The sequence below is a fragment of the Lutjanus erythropterus genome, chromosome 13 (genome assembly GCF_056507025.1).
Source record: "Lutjanus erythropterus isolate fLutEry1 chromosome 13, fLutEry1.hap2, whole genome shotgun sequence".
Classification (NCBI taxonomy): Eukaryota; Metazoa; Chordata; class Actinopteri; order Lutjaniformes; family Lutjanidae; genus Lutjanus; species Lutjanus erythropterus.
In genome coordinates this window covers 27496301-27502718 of record NC_139329.1, presented here as the reverse complement: position 1 = coordinate 27502718, position 6418 = coordinate 27496301, and positions in this window count along the sequence as shown.

Genomic DNA, 6418 nt, shown 5'->3' with positions numbered 1-6418 from the left:
GAGTTGGCTGAAATGACAATTGCACAGCGTAGTCTTGTGATTCAACATATGCCTGCACTTACCATAATTACATTTTGAAGGTGGCTTTAAGTTTATATTTACTTTTGAGATCATCACCTGAGTACGGTCCAAAGTACCAAATGGCTGCGTTTAAAACTACAGAACGGTGGAAATGATTTAGGTCAGTTGCAAGCAATTCACTCCTTGTATCTTCATCCCCACCTTGCCCTTGATTTTTCTATGAATTACTGGTTTCCTTTTGAAAACATTTTCCCAGTTTGTTTAATATTGTTTGTGCAGCTGTAATAATCAGCTGCACATACCTGCTGGCAGACTGGCTTCCTGTCTCCTCTAATCCAAAGTTTCATGGAAGTCATTGGCTGTGACACAACTTTGATCCACAAAGAAGGTCTGGTAACTGCATCGTTCAGTACTGGGGTTAGTGCAGTACATGGGCGGATGTGTATTGAGTATATACAGTAGCAATTCAGTGGTCGATGTAATTGTTATAGAAAAAGTAAATTCAGAAAATGGTGAGAAGTACAGTCGATGTCTAACTGCAATAGTAATTTACAGTCTAATGAAATACACTCTGATTAGTGCAATGTTGTTGTTTTTTTTATTAAAGGTAATATATACAATATTCAATGACATATAGCAATAGAAACATTCATGATCATGACATCAAAATAGCCAGCTATCACGCCTATGCTAGCTGGTCAAATGAAACAGACATATAATATTATGTGCCCATTAAGTTACTTACGCTTTGAAAAAAAAGCCAGTTCCGAGTCAAGTTGGAAACCTTTAACAGCTCATAGCGCTCATGCACTGACATGCACATGTGGCTGGCCAAGCTACCAAAACAAAGAACAGAGGAGCTCCAATTACAACACACACAGAGGGAGTGTGACAATCTCTGCTCATGGAAGCCTTTATTTAACTATAACTTTACATGGCAAATGGTTGTTTGATGTGCACATGTAGAGCCTTTAAGCTTTTTGTTAAGGTAAATTGTTCTGACAGCAGTGTTGGACAAGAATTAAAAAACATGTTGTCAATTATTTATTGCTTACTACTCATTCAAAAAGTAATTAAATTACTTGTTAGTCACTAATTACTAACAATAGTTATTTAAATTAGTTTTGTTACTCAGCAGAGCGCAACCAAAGAGCCTACCAGACCAGTCTGTCAACTGAATGCAGAAAACCAACTAAAATCAACCCTCCATCAAATACCCAGTAAAACAGTGAGCAAACCAAAGCAGAACATTTAAAAAGACTACATGGTCCCACGCTCCTTCACAACATCATCAAACTATGTCCTCCCAGGACTTACTTACTGCATGTGTACATTTAAGTTATGAGTATACAGTCCACATTGTACGCTTCTTTTCTTTCGTATAAAAAAAGGTATTTAATTTCAAAGATGAACACCAGATGAGGTTTCAGTATGCTGTATCATTTAGACCACAGCAACAATTACAGCACAGATGGACTTAAAAATTTTCCTAATATCTTATTTCCGTACCATTCTTTTGTTTTTTTGGAGTGGTCCACATTTACATTAGAAACACATATTTATGCAGAATGGATATGTGGGTGTTACGACATATCCACCAATAACCTCATGCTGTCAGGCAATTGCACCTCATTGGAAAAAGCCTGATGAAATAAATGCTGGCTGCTGACTCCTCCAATTTCACGGCACTCCTCATTGTCACCCCGAGAGCCTTTCCACAGATTGAGATATTTGCAAACTGTCATCTCTCATAAATAGCTGTCTGCTCTGATGGTGCCGGTGCCCCTCTAACTCTGATTCTGAGGAGCTTTGGTGCACCATTTCCACATCCTCACCGCCGGTTAGTCTATTAAAAGTCAGAACTGCTGCAAAAAAAAAAAGGCAGTGACAGTCGCTGATGAGTGATGAAGCAAAAACCCTTTTAAACAACACACAAGCACTCACATAGCTATGTACATACCCTTCCTCACTTCATACCTAGTGCTGTCACTCACTTCCCATGACTCCTTATCTGACATGCTGCAATCTTTGAACTCCATTAGTGGAAGCAAATCCCTCTCCCTGTCTTTGGGATAAAATGGGCTTTGGCATAGTTCCATGCTGAGATTAAAAGTTGTCATGTCTTGTGTGGCCACAGAGGTAGAGTAAGTTTCCAGGGCTCTGTAGGATGTTATCTGGCAGCTGATTATTCCATGCACATTTCCATCGGCATCAGATATAAAACAGATAAGAATGAACTAATTTTATATTTTCCTGGATTACAATGTCATAAAAACTTGATCATGATAAAATTTGAAAAAGATTTTCACTCCTTATCGCACGTGTCGTTTTGGCTTCCATTCTTCAGATGACAAATGGAAACACAACCCCAATTCTAAAAAAAAAAGTTGGGACATTGTGTAAAATCTAAATGAAAACAGAATGCAGCGATTCACAAATAATCTCGACCTATATTCAACTGACTACAGTAAAAACACCAGATTTTTAATTAAATTTGACGACTAATTGTTGAACTACAGTCCGTTCTCTGTTTTTGTATTTTGTGCTTCATAATACGCCACACGTTTGCAGTCAGAGACAGGTCTGGACTGGCGGGAGGACAGTCTAAGACCTGGATTCTTTTACTACAAAGCCACACTGTTGTATGAAATAAGCAGGAGCGTCCCTGAAATAGATGATGTCTGTATGGAAGCATATGTTGCTCAAAAACCTCTGTGTGCCTTTTTAACGGGGACTTTACAGATGTGACAGTTAGCCGTGCCACAGGCATTAACACACCCCCAAACTATCACGGCTGAACAGCTGAGCCTTTTGAAGATGCTCTTTAAATACCCAATCATGATTAACTTGTTTACCTGGAAATGTTCCAAACAGGTGTTTTTTGAGCATTCCACAACTTTTTTTGCCCCATTTTCTGAAACGTTTTGAAGGCATCACATGAGTGTATATTTACAAAAACACGATGTTGGATTTTGTTGGTTATTTCCTGTTTTATTTTGGTAGTTTCTGTTCCTCCCTCATGTGTTTTAGATTTACTTCCTGTGTTTGTCTGTTTTCCCGCCCCTTGTGATCAGTAATTATTCTCACCTGTCTTTGACTGCCCTCACCTGTGTCTTGCTTTCCTCCCCCCTCCCTAGTGTATTTAATCCTGTGTCTTGTCCTCTTTACTTTGTTGGTTCATTCACTCGTCTGGTCCTGTCTTTGTCAGTGTTTCCTGGAGTTCAGTTTGCTTCTGCCCTTTGATTCCTCCTGTGTATGGATTTTTGTTTTTTTCTCCTTACCTGGATTTTGGATTCCCCTGCACCGTTCATGTAAGCTTTTGTTGGTCTTTAGTTAATTAAATATCCTTTTGAACTCTCCCCTCTGCCTCCTGTTGTCTGCATTTGGGTCCACCTCCTAGTTAAACCGTAACACAAACACAATCACTTTTCTAAGTTTGAACAAATATATCATCTTTGTATTGTATTGAATTGAATACAAGTCAAAAAAGTATGTGCAAATGACGGCATTTTGTTTTCATTTACATTTTCCACAGCATCCCAAGCTAGTTTTTTACTCTACAACATATACACCATTGTTTAACAGCGTGATCTGTAATCATATGCCTGAATAGATGCCATGTTATATTGTACTGTTTATCCTCTGATAGTAACACCTCAGTTTATTGGCAACTGTTCTCTAAACATAATAGCCCGCATGGAGCTAATGAGAAGACCTGGCAAGGTAAATGTACAGCCAATAACAAATGGACTCAATTTGCCAAAGAAGTCTATACGTACAAACAGCGTGAGGCCGATTGAACATTACAAAAGGCTGGAAGAGTGTGAACCCTAAAACATATTTATTTGGCCATGCACTTTTCTGAGGGCCTCATTAGTAATGGCACCATTGAAGCTGAGCAGAAATACAATACTGTATCAAATATGGCAGAGGAAGTTAAAAACAGGGTTAATGAGAGGTTTAACAAAGCACCATAGAGCCATGAAAAATAAACCGTAAAAAGCCGCTTTTGCGACCATTAAAACAGTTGTTCTTTCCTGCTTTTCCAGCCAGTATCTCACTGTTACAACAGGAAATGCAGACAGGCTGTTAGGCAGCAACACAGGGCCTTTATGAGCTTAGTTATTACCACTGCTGGCCCACTTTTAATAGCCATATGATCCACCCAGCACACAATGGGCTGTGCCTGATAATATCATAACCAAGTATTTACCATGGAGCCGTTTAAGATTTCCCAGATAAAACTGAAACACTAGAGCTGCAAATTTGTTAATATCATTAAAAGATGTTACCAGTAACTGAAGCTGAGAGAATATGATCCCTCAAGGCCTCAGTCTGTGGAAATAATTTATAATGTAACAGCTATAAAACATGTACAAGTTATCAGGTTCAAGACCTGTCCCAGTATCTGAAGGCTCCTGTTACACATGGCACTGCCTTTAATACAAGTGGTAAAACAATTAAGGGAAATGGATTTTCCACTGTCTACATGTCAGAAATCGGCCTCCCAAGTCTGTCATAAAAGCTCCAATCAGAGTAAGTAGAGGTGGTCTTAGAGAACAAGTCGTAAAAACTTATTTCACTTTTGTGCGTGTAAGCATTTTTTATACCGTCTGGATCACAGTAGACAAATAATGTTTTATTGTAGATTTGACACGTATTATAAAAAAGTGTACGGCTAAAGGTCATCCATGCAAATGTCATGTAGTGACATTATAAACAACAATAAGAATACGAATTAGATATTATATTTTCTGGGGACATACGGTAATATGTGTTAGATAGGATACACAATTTGTTTGAAACATAAAGACTAGCCATAATAACAATATTTGTCACAATGCAGCAGAAACATGATTGCCTTTGCGACACGTCTAACTAATATGGCTTAAATGGAAAGAAAGATTTCCTCCAATTTTCAATCTATGGATTAGAAAGCTTATGCATCATCTGACCTTAAAACCTTCAGTCCTGAAACAGGTGGAAAAGATGGACGCCTCAGACATTTCATTTAACTATTTCTTTCATTTTACTTTTTCTTTCTTTTTCTCTTTTCTTATATGTGTTCCTTGTGTGCTTTTATAAATCATTAATCATACTGAATTTTATGTTTTGATACATCAACTTAAGCTAAAAATGATTAGAAAAAACAACAACAAAAAAAAATGCAGCATAGTCATTACTGATATGTGGTGAAAAGCAGCATGTTCATTGCAACATTTAACCTATCACACAGTAAGCTAACAGGGAGCTTGTGTCAATAGAAAAAGCTTAAGCCCTGCCATAAATTAACTGACTATCTACACTATCGCCCTATGTATAATACATATCTACTTTGTCTAAGGTGACAGTTGTGTGCAACAAATTAGCTGCAGCAAATGGGGCATAATGGCTCGGTAGAAGAAAGAAGAAATGGACGGTCATTGAAGCTGCCATAGTGTTTAGTATCTCCTTTATTGTATTCACAGTGGTAATGTGATATGTCACACTGTTGCTAATACACTTCTGTACGCTGTCATCTGGCTGTAATGCTTATCAGGCCTGTGTTGATGATTTGCCCTCTTGTCAGGGCCAATTATGCTTGGATGTGTCATGGTGGCAGCAGGCTGTGCGACTGCTATTACTGTTGCAGAGGGATGACGTGAGGCAGTCGCAAACTGCCCGTCCTCTCCGCCCAACCTCAGGTTATAGCAGGTGCTGCACTCGGTCTCCTCTACTGTAGGGCAATGTAGGGCAAGAACCCATTTTCAGGTTAAAGTTAGCATGGGTTGTTGAATAAGAATAAAACTTTTACCTATCATTCATGTCATTCCTCAGTCTCAGACAAGAAAGGTAGACTTGATGGTTCAGATGGCGTTGCACATAAACAGCCAGTAGAAATGTCCTTCAGAGAGGGACTGTGTACTTTTTCAATTTTACTTTGTGAGTAAAGAATGTGCATACATTTGCCACCTGTGCTTAAAAGTAAAAATATGCTATTAAAAAAAACAAATATTTGCATGATAAGAAAACTACTAATAATAATAATTGGTTAATAATTTAGTAATAACAGTGAAATCACATTTGACTTGGCTGAAATATTTTATTTCATGTTTGATTGAAGTTATAGTTACCAGTATGCAATATTTGAAATCACTTGAAACATTTGAAAATATCTAAGTGCATTGCATGTGTTTCAAAAAGCTATTGCACTCTATTAAAATTCTACTGCAAAATGATATTTGCCAGCTCTAATAATTCTTGCCATCAGGGCGAGGATATAGGACATAAGCTGTCAAGCCTGTGTTGGAACTTCGAAGGTGTTGAATTGCCTTTAGACCACGATAGTCAATTCCTGGACCAGGACTTTGTAGTGTTTCCCTTTAAGCTTTGTTTGGTTCAGAAACAAGACAGTTTC